The sequence below is a fragment of the Oncorhynchus mykiss genome, chromosome 23 (genome assembly GCF_057628025.1).
Source record: "Oncorhynchus mykiss isolate SJ-2025 chromosome 23, ASM5762802v1, whole genome shotgun sequence".
Classification (NCBI taxonomy): domain Eukaryota; kingdom Metazoa; phylum Chordata; class Actinopteri; order Salmoniformes; family Salmonidae; genus Oncorhynchus; species Oncorhynchus mykiss.
This window is the reverse complement of record NC_143044.1, coordinates 52,547,056-52,560,639: the sequence shown is the minus strand read 5'-3', so window position 1 is coordinate 52,560,639 and position 13,584 is coordinate 52,547,056. Positions and strand designations below refer to the sequence as shown.

Below are 13,584 nucleotides of genomic sequence, written 5' to 3'. Positions count from 1 at the left end.
AGCACTAAGACACAGCACATTAGTGGGGACCAAGGCTATACAGAACTAAGACACAACACATTAGTGGGGACCAAGGCTATACAGCACTAAGACACAACACATTAGTGGGGACCAAGGCTATACAGAACTAAGACACAACACATTAGTGGGGACCAAGGCTATACAGCACTAAGACACAACACATTAGTGGGGACCAAGGCTATACAGCACTAAGACACAACACATTAGTAAAGACCAAGGCTATACAGCACTAAGACACAACACTTTAGTGGGGACCAAGGCAAATAGATATACCATCTGGAGGATTAGCAATGGGTTTCATCTTTGTCGAGCATCGCCACAACCAGAGAATGAAGCCTTACTAATGTTGCTGAAGACTGCAGCAGAATGAGTTCAGGCAGGTGAGAGAGGGACGCTCAGGGAGGTTAATTAACTTTGGTGATCGTCCCCATTCCCTCAGTGTGCATTACCTTTCAAATGGAGACACATGCACACAGTGACACGCATGCAGGAATACACACACACACACACACACACACACACACACACACACACACACACACACACACACACACACACACACACACACACACACACACACCCTCTCAGTGTTCATTACCTTTGAATGGAGCCACACACTGACAGTGGTAATTGCCAGGCTGGTCAATGCAAGTGGCTCCGTTCTTGCAGGGAGAAGAGGCACACTCGTCAATGTCGAACTCACACCCAGCGCCTTTGATACAAACAACAACATAAACAAATAAATAAGTCATGTTTTTAGGGGTCAGTGAGACTAGTAGCAGGCCTACGTCCCAAATGGCACCCTATTCCATATATAGTGCACTACTTTGACCAGAGGCATATGGGTCGAAAAGCAGTGCACTATGAAGGGATCAAGGTGCCATTTGGGATGCAAACCAGGACAGTTAATAATCTCTTCGGGTTGGACACAGGAAACAGGATCTAATGAGCCCATGGAGCAGTAACTAACTGTGTATCTTCTGTCTTCACTCCTCATCAGTTAGTCAGAGAACACAACAATGGGATCCATCCCAAATGGTATCCTATTCCTTATACGGCGCACTACCAGGGTCCAGCACTATGTAGGGAACAGGGTGCCGTTTGGGACGCTGTCGACGTGTGATGTGCTTTGTCCAGACTACAGGCATGTAAACATCCCTTTACTCACTCTTCTCCCCTGGGGTTGGCAGATCTATTTCATTAAGGTGTTTCACCCATAGGAATCTATTTCCATTGTTCCACCGCTGCCTAGCAACACTAGAGTTCAAAACATAGGTACACTGGCAACCACAGTCTAAGCAGCACGTTGTTGAAGAGGTACACTGGAAAACAATCAAACTCCACAGACATCTTCGTCTGTAGATGATACCGCCCACGGACACAAACTTCTGTGTGAAGGATTTTCTTGGTGAAAACTGGAAGCATCTACCAGTGAGGCTATGGTAGAGCATGAATATGGCTATGCAGATTAGAGTGAATAGAGCCTACTATAGTTTGCTAAGATAAAGCTACAGGATTCATATTCAGTAGGTTATATTGTCAATGCTTGTTTAGTTCAGTATGCATTACAATTCAGTAAGTTAGATACACTGACCAGTAAAGCCGGGTAGACAGACACATTCATAGCCATTGGCCAGGTCCAAACACGTGCTATTGTGTCTGCAAGGCCCTGACAGACACTCATCAATGTTGATTTCACAGTAGTCACCTGTAGGGAAAGACAAAATGAAAGAGGAAGGAACAGTTTCATGAAAACTCCCATTCCTACCAATTATAAACCAAGTGTTAAAAAGAATCCCCTTTTCAAGTGAAATCTTAAACTCCTCCGAGCTATCCACCTTCTGAACTAAAAATAAAAGAGAGAAACTCAGTTCAAGATGGGTTACTAAAATATGGATCCCTCGATTTGCATATATTCATCTAGTTAACTCAGACAATTTCCTAACAATTCAGATTGAAATGAACTGAGAAATAATAGAGAGACCTCTCGTCTGACATTAGATAAATTATCCCTTATGTTTTCAATATGACCTTACATGACCCAGCACGGTCCCAAATGGCACCCTATTCCCTTATAGTGCACTACTTTTGACCAGAGCAGTGATAAGCTAACCGGGGCTCTGGTCAAACGTAATGCACTATAAGGGAATAGGGTGCCATTTGGGACACAACCCAGTGTATTGAACATAATGAACATTGACATAGTTATAATGGTTGTACACCTCTCGTACAGGACAGCATCAATTTACATGCATATAGGAATATTAGCATAGCTAATTACACAGTGGATTGCTATAGGCTGTCAAGTTATGTTGCTTTAATTTACTTTGCTTGACTTCACTTCGTAAAACAGACCTCAACAACTGGTGTCGGAGGTGTTTCTGTTATTGAACTGCTATGTGATCACAACTGGTGTCAGAGGTGTTTCTGTTATTGAACTGCTACGTGATCACAACTGGTGTCAGAGGTGTTTCTGTTATTGAACTGCTATGTGATCACAACTGGGGTCAGTGGTGTTTCTGTTATTGAACTGCTACGTGATCACAACTGGTGTCAGAGGTGTTTCTGTTATTGAACTGCTACGTGATCACAACTGGGGTCAGTGGTGTTTCTGTTATTGAACTGCTACGTGATCACAACTGGGGTCAGTGGTGTTTCTGTTATTGAACTGCTACGTGATCACAACTGGGGTCAGTGGTGTTTCTGTTATTGAACTGCTATGTGATCACAACTGGTGTCAGTGGTGTTTCTGTTATTGAACTGCTACGTGATCACAACTGGTGCCAGTGGTGTTTCTGTTATTGAACTGCTACGTGATCACAACTGGTGTCAGTGGTGTTTCTGTTATTGAACTGCTACGTGATCACAACTGGTGCCAGTGGTGTTTCTGTTATTGAACTGCTACGTGATCACAACTGGTGCCAGTGGTGTTTCTGTTATTGAACTGCTATGTGATCACAACTGGTGTCAGTGGTGTTTCTGTTATTGAACTGCTACGTGATCACAACTGGTGCCAGTGGTGTTTCTGTTATTGAACTGCTATGTGATCACAACTGGTGTCAGAGGTGTTTCTGTTATTGAACTGCTACGTGATCACAACTGGTGTCAGTGGTGTTTCTGTTATTGAACTGCTACGTGATCACAACTGGTGCCAGTGGTGTTTCTGTTATTGAACTGCTATGTGATCACAACTGGTGTCAGTGGTGTTTCTGTTATTGAACTGCTACGTGATCACAACTGGTGCCAGTGGTGTTTCTGTTATTGAACTGCTACGTGATCACAACTGGTGCCAGTGGTGTTTCTGTTATTGAACTGCTACGTGATCACAACTGGGGTCAGTGGTGTTTCTGTTATTGAACTGCTACGTGATCACAACTGGGGTCAGTGGTGTTTCTGTTATTGAACTGCTACGTGATCACAACTGGTGTCAGTGGTGGTTCTGTTATTGAACTGCTACGTGATCACAACTGGTGTCAGTGGTGTTTCTGTTATTGAACTGCTACGTGATCACAACTGGTGTCAGTGGTGTTTCTGTTATTGAACTGCTACGTGATCACAACTGGTGTCAGTGGTGTTTCTGTTATTGAACTGCTACGTGATCACAACTGGTGCCAGTGGTGTTTCTGTTATTGAACTGCTACGTGATCACAACTGGTGTCAGTGGTGGTTCTGTTATTGAACTGCTACGTGATCACAACTGGTGTCAGTGGTGTTTCTGTTATTGAACTGCTACGTGATCACAACTGGTGTCAGTGGTGTTTCTGTTATTGAACTGCTACGTGATCACAACTGGTGTCAGTGGTGTTTCTGTTATTGAACTGCTACGTGATCACAACTGGGGTCAGTGGTGTTTCTGTTATTGAACTGCTATGTGATCACAACTGGTGCCAGTGGTGTTTCTGTTATTGAACTGCTACGTGATCACAACTGGTGTCAGAGGTGTTTCTGTTATTGAACTGCTACGTGATCACAACTGGTGTCAGTGGTGTTTCTGTTATTGAACTGCTACGTGATCACAACTGGTGTCAGTGGTGTTTCTGTTATTGAACTGCTACGTGATCACAACTGGTGTCAGTGGTGTTTCTGTTATTGAACTGCTACGTGATCACAACTGTAACTAAGTCAGGTGTGTGGGCCTCCTTGCTCGGCACACGCAGTTTCTGTTCTGCCCACAAATCTTCGATAGGATTGAAGTCAGAGCTTTGTGATGGCCACTCCAATACCTTGACTTTGTTGTCCAAATGGTCAATTTCCATTTGGAAGACCCATTTGTGACCAAGCTTTAACTTCCTGACTGATGTCTTGAGTTTCTTCAATATATCCACATAATGTTCCTGCCTTATGATGCCATCTATTTTCTGAAGTGCACCAGTCCCTCCAGCAGCAAAGCACACCCACAACATGATGCTGCCATCCCCATGCTTCACGTTTGGGATGGTGTTCTTCAGCTTGCAAGCCTCCCACTTGTTCCCCCAAACATAACGATGGTCATTATGGCCAAACAGTTCTATTTTTGTTTCATCAGACAAGAGGACATTTTTCTCCAAAAAGTACGAGCTTTGTCCCCATGTGCAGTTGCAAACCGTAGTATGGCTTTTTTCTGGCGGTTTTGGAGCAGTGGCTTCTTCCTTGCTGAAAGGCCTTTCAGGTTATATCGATATAGAACTCGTTTTATTGTGGACATAGATACTTTTGTACCTGTTTCCTACAGCATCTTCACAAGGTCCTTTGCTGTTGTTCTGGGATTGATTTGGCCTTTTCGCAGCAAAGTACATTCATATCTAGGAGACAGAATGTGTCTCATTCCTTAGTGGTATGACGGATGCGTGGTCCCATGGTACTCACATACTTGTGTACTATTGTTTGTACAGATGAACGTGGTACCTTCAGGTGTTTGGAAATTGCTCCCGAGGATGACCCAGACTTGTGGAGGTCTACAATCTTTTCTGAGGTCTTGGCTGATTTCTTTTGATTTTCCCATGATGTCAAGCATAGAGGCACTGAGTTTGAAGGTAGGCCTTGAAATACATCCACAGGTACACCTCTAACTGACTCAAATTATGTCAATTAGCCTATCAGAAGCTTCTAAAACCATGACATTTTCTGGAATTTTCCAAGCTGTTTGAAAGGCACAGTCAACTTAGTGTATGTAAACTTCTGAACCACTGGAATTGTGATACAGTGAATTATAAGTGAAATAATTTGTCTGTAAACGATTGTTGGAGAAATTACTTGTGTCATGCACAAAGTAGATGTCCTAACTGACTTGCCAAAACTAGAGTTTGTTAACAATACATTTGTGGTTGAAAACCGAGTTTTAATGACTCCAACCTAAGTGTATGTAAACTTCCGACTTCAACTGTACATAGTGCATTACAGCAAATACAGCCTCCCAAACTTACAGGAGGGTACAGTGGTTCCTCCTTTAAAAGTTGCGAACTTGCCCCGCGGGACTTAGAGGTACCCAGCGACACGGCTTCATGGCTCCAGACCCGACTTCAGGGTTCCAGACACGGCTTCATGGCTCCAGACCCGGCTTCATGGCTCCAGACCCGGCTTCATGGCTCCAGACCCGGCTTCATGGCTCCAGACCCGACTGTGTGACTTGGGTGGGCAAATCTATGTTTCTATTTCTTTGTTGGCCTAGTATAGTTCCCTATCAGAGGCAGCTGTTTATCGTTGTCTCTGATTGGGGATCATACTTAGGCAGCCACCTTAGATTGTGGGATCTTGATTTTGTATCGGTGATGTCTAGCCTGCAGAACTTTACGTTTGTTTTGGATTTTGTTGTTTTTCGGTGTTCATTTTTAATAAAGTAGGATGTTTGCCTACCACGCTGCACCTTGGTCTCCTCATTCTAACGAACGTAACAACGCGAGTCACCTTTGCCTTGTGTCGTTCTTCAAAAAAGATGGCTGACAAAACATTACGCTGGAACCAGATGTAAGTTGTTATAACGTCATAACGAGTCAAGCAAAAAATTTACAATTGAGAGGAATATGTTAACGTAGAGACAAATGTTTGTGCATATTTTGTTGTCATAAAGTATCTCTCCAGGAACAGGGTTGGAGTTAAAACCTACAGGAGGGTATCTATCCAGGAACAGGGTTGGAGTTAAAACCTACAGGAGGGTATCTCTCCAGGAACAGGGTTGGAGATAAAACCTACAGGAGGGTATCTCTCCAGGAACAGGGTTGGAGTTAAAACCTACAGGAGGGTATCTCTCCAGGAACAGGGTTGGAGAGCCCTGTTCTATATCTTACATCTTAGAAACATACTTTAAGGTAAGGCATCTAAAATGATTTAAGGGGTTTAAGTATTAATGATGATATTCTTGGTCCCAGATCTATTTGTGCTGCCTTGTCAACTCCTACAGTCAACGTCCTGTGATGTCACAAATGATATGTTTGTCATGACAACAACCATAAGGGTTACAGTACAAGTGTGTGTGTGTGTGTGTGTGTGTGTGTGTGTGTGTGTGTGTGTGTGTGTGTGTGTGTGTGTGTGTGTGTACCTGTGACTCCGATTGGGCATAAGCAGCTGAATGCGTTGAGCTCATCAGAGCAGGAAGCTCCGTTGTGGCAGGGCTGGCTCAGACACTCGTTTACCTCCACTTCACAGTTATTACCTGGAAAAACAGGAGAGGTTCACTGCATGAAGGTCCACACATGCATAGTCTTCATACAGACACACACTCTGCACACACACAGACACACACTGCACAAACACTGCACGCACACATACACAGAAGCATCTGCCAGATTTTGAAACATAAATAATAGGCCCCCTTTAATCAAATAACATTCCTTAATGATGTGAGGAAGAGAGGAAGAGGAATGGAGAGAGAAAGGGAGGAGAGGTAGGGGGAAATGGAAGGGGAGAGAGGACGGGAGGAGAGGTAGAGGGAAATGGAAGGGGGGAGAGGAGGGGGGGGGGGCTTCTGACTGTAGATAAATGGGTGTTATAGGACATGTGCCGTGTCAAATAAGTGTGTTATGGAGCTGAATGATACTGAGAGAAGAGGAACTGAATGCTACGGAGAGACTGAATGCTACTGCGAGACTGAATGCTACTGAGAGATGAGAAACTGAATGCTACTGAGAGATGAGAAACTGAATGATACTGAGAGACTGAATGCTACTGAGAGAAGAGGAACTGAATGCTACTGAGAGAAGAAACTGAATGCTACTGAGGAACTGAATGCTACTGAGAGACTGAATGCTACTGAGAGACTGAATGCTACTGAGAGACTGAATGCTACTGAGAGACTGAATACTACTGAGAGACTGAATACTACTGAGAGAAGAGGAACTGAATGCTACTGAGAGACTGAATGCTACTGAGAGAAGAGGAACTGAATGCTACTGAGAGACTGAATGCTACTGAGAGACTGAATACCACTGAGAGAAGAGGAACTGAATGCTACTGAGAGACTGAATACTACTGAGAGAAGAGGAACTGAATGCTACTGAGAGACTGAATGCTACTGAGAGAAGAGGAACTGAATGCTACTGAGAGACTGAATGCTACTGAGAGAAGAGGAACTGCATGCTACTGAGAGAAGAGAAACTGAATGCTACTGAGGAACTGAATGCTACTGAGAGACTGAATGCTACTGAGAGACTGAATGCTACTGAGAGAAGATTAACTGAATGCTACTGAGAGAAGAGGAAATGAATGCTACTGAGAGACTGAATGCTACTGAGAGACTGAATACTACTGAGAGAAGAGGAACTGAATGCTACTGAGAGAAGAGGAACGGAATGCTACTGAGAGACGGAATGCTACTGAGAGAAGAGGAACTGAATGCTACTGAGAGACTGAATGCTACTGAGAGAAGAGGAACTGAATGCTACTAAGAGACTGAATGCTACTGAGAGAAGAGGAACTGAATGCTACTGAGAGAAGAGGAACTGAATGCTACTGAGAGACTGAATGCTACTGAGAGAAGAGGGACTGAATGCTACTGAGAGACTGAATGCTACTGAGAGAAGAGGGACTGAATGCTACTGAGAGAAGAGAAACTGAATGCTACTAAGAGACTGAATGCTACTGAGAGACTGAATGCTACTGAGAGAAGAGGAACTGAATGCTACTGAGAGAAGAGGAACGGAATGCTACTGGGAGATTGAATGCTACTGAGAGACTGAATGCTACTGAGAGAAGATGACCTGAATGCTACTGAGAGAAGAGGAACTGCATGCTACTGAGAGAAGAGGAACTGAATGCTACTGAGAGAAGAGGAACTGAATGCTACTGAGAGAAGAGGAACTGAATGCTACTGAGAGAAGAGGAACTGAATGCTACTGAGAGACTGAATGCTACTGAGAGACTGAATGCTACTGAGAGAAGAGGAACTGAATGCTACTGAGAGACTAAATGCTACTGAGAGAAGAGGATCTGCATGCTATTGAGAGAAGAGGAACTGAATGGTACTAAGAGGAACTGAATGCTACTGAGAAAAGAGGAACTGCATGCTACTAAGAGGAACTGAATGCTACTGAGAGAAGAGGAACTGCATGCTACTGAGAGAAGAGGAACTGAATGCTACTGAGAGACGGAATGCTACTGAGAGAAGAGGAACTGAATGCTACTGAGAGACTGAATGCTACTGAGAGAAGAGGAACTGAATGGTACTAAGAGGAACTGAATGCTACTGAGAAAAGAGGAAATGCATGCTACTAAGAGGAACTGAATGCTACTGAGAGAAGAGGAACTGAATGCTACTGAGAGAAGAGGAACTGAATGCTACTGAGAGACGGAATGCTACTGAGAGAAGAGGAACTGAATGCTACTGAGAGACTGAATGCTACTGAGAGAAGAGGAACTGAATGCTACTAAGAGACTGAATGCTACTGAGAGAAGAGGAACTGAATGCTACTGAGAGAAGAGGAACTGAATGCTACTGAGAGACTGAATGCTACTGAGAGAAGAGGAACTGAATGCTACTGAGAGACTGAATGCTACTGAGAGAAGAGGAACTGCATGCTACTGAGAGAAGAGAAACTGAATGCTACTAAGAGACTGAATGCTACTGAGAGACTGAATGCTACTGAGAGAAGAGGAACTGAATGCTACTGAGAGAAGAGGAACGGAATGCTACTGGGAGACTGAATGCTACTGAGAGAAGATGACCTGAATGCTACTGAGAGAAGATGAACTGCATGCTACTGAGAGAAGAGGAATTGCATGCTACTGAGAGAAGAGGAACTGAATGCTACTGAGAGAAGAGGAACTGAATGCTACTGAGAGAAGAGGAACTGAATGCTACTGAGAGACTGAATGCTACTGAGAGAAGAGGAACTGAATGCTACTGAGAGACTGAATGCTACTGAGAGAAGAGGACCTGCATGCTATTGAGAGAAGAGGAACTGAATGGTACTAAGAGGCACTGAATGCTACTGAGAAAAGAGGAACTGCATGCTACTAAGAGGAACTGAATGCTACTGAGAGAAGAGGAACTGCATGCTCCTGAGAGAAGAGGAACTGCATGCTACTGAGAGAAGAGGAACTGCATGCTACTGAGAGAAGAGGAACTGCATGCTACTGAGAGAAGAGGAACTGAATGCTACTGAGAGACTGCATACTACTGAGAGACTGCATGCTACTGAGAGAAGAGGAACTGAATGCTACTGAGAGACTGCATGCTACTGAGAGACTGCATGCTACTGAGAAACTGCATGCTACTGAGAGAAGAGGAACTGAATGCTACTGAGAGACTGAATGCTACTGAGAGACTGAATGCTACTGAGAGACTGCATGCTACTGAGAGACTGCATGCTACTGAGAGACTGCATGCTACTGAGAGACTGCATGCTACTGAGAGAAGAGGAACTGCATGCTACTGAGAGAAGAGGACCTGAATGCTACTGAGAGAAGAGGAACTGCATGCTACTGAGAGAAGAGGACCTGAATGCTACTGAGAGAAGAGGAACTGCATGCTACTGAGAGAAGAGGACTTGAATACTACTGAGAGAAGAGGACCTGAATGCTACTGAGAAAAGAGGACCTGCATGCTACTGAGAGAAGAGGACCTGAATGCTACTGAGAGAAGAGGACCTGAATGCTACTGAGAGAAGAGGACCTGAATGCTACTGAGAGAAGAGGACCTGCATGCTACTGAGAGAAGAGGACCTGCATGCTACTGAGAGAAGAGGACCTGAATGCTACTGAGAGAAGAGGACCTGAATGCTACTGAGAGAAGAGGAACTGCATGCTACTGAGAGAAGAGGACCTGAATGCTACTGAGAGAAGAGGACCTGAATGCTACTGAGAGAAGAGGACCTGAATGCTACTGAGAGAAGAGGACCTGCATGCTACTGAGAGAAGAGGACCTGCATGCTACTGAGAGAAGAGGACCTGAATGCTACTGAGAGAAGAGGACCTGAATGCTACTGAGAGAAGAGGACCTGAATGCTACTGAGAGAAGAGGACCTGAATGCTACTGAGAGAAAAGGACCTGAATGCTACTGAGAGAAGAGGACCTGAATGCTACTGAGAGAAGAGGACCTGCATGCTACTGAGAGAAGAGGACCTGAATGCTACTGAGAGAAGAGGACCTGAATGCTACTGGGAGAAGAGGAACTGCATGCTACTGAGAGAAGAGGACCTGAATGCTACTGAGAGAAGAGGACCTGAATGCTACTGAGAGAAGAGGACCTGAATGCTACTGAGAGAAGAGGACCTGCATGCTACTGAGAGAAGAGGACCTGAATGCTACTGAGAGAAGAGGACCTGAATGCTACTGAGAGAAGAGGACCTGAATGCTACTGAGAGAAGAGGACCTGAATGCTACTGAGAGAAAAGGACCTGAATGCTACTGAGAGAAGAGGACCTGAATGCTACTGAGAGAAGAGGACCTGCATGCTACTGAGAGAAGAGGACCTGAATGCTACTGAGAGAAGAGGACCTGAATGCTACTGAGAGACTGAATGCTACTGAGAGACTGAATGCTACTGAGAGAAGAGGACCTGAATGCTACTGAGAGAAGAGGACCTGAATGCTACTGAGAGAAGAGGACCTGCATGCTACTGAGAGAAGAGGACCTGAATGCTACTGAGAGACTGAATGCTACTGAGAGACTGAATGCTACTGAGAGAAGTGTGTAATGGAACTGCCGTATGACATGTGGAAGGTAAATAAGTTTTTAACAATACCAACCTACATAGGGAGGCTTGAGGTCTTTGACACCAAAAGACAAACAGTCGATAGAATTACGAGCAAAGGGGAAATTGCCCCGACATCCCCTGTTGACAACGTAGCTACTCACCAATGAATCCAGGTGCACAGAAACAATTGTAGCCGTTGACGGTGTCTTTGCAAATACTCAGAACACCGCACGGCTTCTCTTCACAGTCATCTATGTTCACGTCGCAGAATTGTCCCGTTAAACCTGAAGGAAGAAGAGACGAATGAGACCCTCTGAATTAAGGGCTGGAATTATGAGGGAATTATTTGGAGAATGTAATAATGTGTTTCTTTTTGTTAAAATCAGAGAATGTTATACTGGCAATTCAGAGTGACTTTAACCCAATTCCAAACACCTCTTTATCGAACTTTACTCATCTCTCTGGGATGCTATTGGCTCCTTAACCCATTAACACACCTTTCATTGGCTCCGATCAAATGGTTAACATATTAACACACCTTGTTATTGGCTCCCATCAACTGGTTAACAAAACCCACTAACACACCTGATTCAATTGGTCAACTACTAATTTTATCAATTCAATCAGGTGTTCTTGTTTCAGTAGGAAATAAGTGGGGCAGCAAGAGGTACTTGAGGAGAGGTTGAGGAAGCTGCATTCTTATTTCTCATTTTAGTATTCAGTCATCCTAAATGCAGGGACAAGACCCTGAAATAAATATAAACATTACCACAGGTGTCAGTAACAAGGAGCCAATATCTTACAGGGCAACGCACATGCCAAGCACGCACACACACCCCATTAAAATCACACGCCCTGTTTCTTTGTTCCTGGTGATTAGCTTACCGGGTAAACAATGGCACTTGAATCCTCTCGGTAGATCCACACACTTTGATCCGCGATGACACAGCCCATCGACGCAGTGACTTATGGGGATTTCGCACAGCCGCCCCATGTACCCGTGTTGGCAGACGCATCTGAAGCCGTTCGGCAGCTCTTCACAGAACAGGGTCCCCTCCGGGTCACAGGGATTCAACACACACTGGTTCACGGGTGCAGAGCAGTCATCGGCTCCCCATCCTGTATGCATTGGGGTTTGGATCAAAGAGCTGATTGATGTCTGTGTGTTGAATAGCAGCTGTGTTCTGTGTTCTATTCTTCTACCCACACCCCTTCTTATACACAGGCTTGAATTGTCATTTCTCAAGATGCTCCTGTCATTGTAAGACGTTTTTATTTTATGATTTCTGCTTTACATATGTTATATTTTTCACAGTTAGATAGAGGCCCTTAGGCAGTGGAAATACTAGGAAATAGAGGCCCTTAGACAGTGGAAATACTAGGAAATAGAGGCCCTTAGGCAGTGGAAATACTAGGAAATAGAGGCCCTTAGGCAGTGGAAATACTAGGAAATAGAGGCCCTTAGGCAGTGGAAATACTAGGAAATAGAGACCCTTAGACAGTGGAAATACTAGGAAATAGAGGCCCTTAGACAGTGGAAATACTAGGAAATAGAGGCCCTTAGACAGTGGAAATACTAGGAAATAGAGGCCCTTAGGCAGTGGAAATACTAGGAAATAGAGGCCCTTAGGCAGTGGAAATACTAGGAAATATAGGCCCTTAGACAGTGGAAATACTAGGAAATAGAGGCCCTTAGACAGTGGAAATACTAGGAAATAGAGGCCCTTAGGCAGTGGAAATACTAGGAAATAGAGGCCCTTAGGCAGTGGAAATACTAGGAAATATAGGCCCTTAGGCAGTGGAAATACTAGGAAATAGAGGCCCTTAGGCAGTGGAAATACTAGGAAATAGAGGCCCTTAGACAGTGGAAATACTAGGAAATAGAGGCCCTTAGACAGTGGAAATACTAGGAAATAGAGGCCCTTAGGCAGTGGAAATACTAGGAAATAGAGGCCCTTACACAGTGGAAATACTAGGAAATAGGATTTGTAAATATAGTCCAACCACCAACCTACATATAGGTATTGAGGGGTGTTTGTGTTTTCCTACATTTATAATTAGACACTAGTAATGCATGGCTTTGGTCGGCTACTCTCTATTATGATCCAGTGGATGTTATTTAAATTAGGTTTGGTTTGGTAATAACAGAGTGCACACAGAGTAATCAATAACAATAACATAGCCTCTTTGCCAGCATCCCAAATGACACCCTATTCCCTACACTACTTTTGACCAGAGCCATATGGGGCCATTTAGGACTCAGCCTTTTACTACTGATTTTACAAAAGGGATTATTGTAGAATAAACAACAAGAGCATCTGAAAACAACCGGAGGGTCTATAAATTGAATAAATTGCTTAACAATGATTGTGTACAAAGATGGAGGCATAATACTAATTTGACTTCAATGGATTTCAGATATAAGATCTTAATTTGATCACGCTGTTGCAGGATA

At 44.0% G+C, this 13,584-nt stretch overlaps 1 long non-coding RNA gene across 2 annotated transcripts; it reads right to left on the bottom strand.

Moving 5' to 3' along the window:
• Positions 1-619: 619 nt before the first annotated feature.
• On the bottom strand, positions 620-11,413 carry LOC149972629 (uncharacterized). 2 transcript variants are annotated; one of them, XR_016491168.1, is made up of 4 exons: positions 11,291-11,413; positions 6,536-6,649; positions 1,616-1,729; positions 620-733 (listed from the first exon to the last, which is right to left on the bottom strand). It is a non-coding gene; the product is annotated as an uncharacterized LOC149972629 (long non-coding RNA). The 2 variants fall into 2 exon arrangements; XR_016491167.1 differs by lacking the exon at positions 620-733 and having other exon boundaries at positions 949-1,729.
• Positions 11,414-13,584: the final 2,171 nt, after the last annotated feature.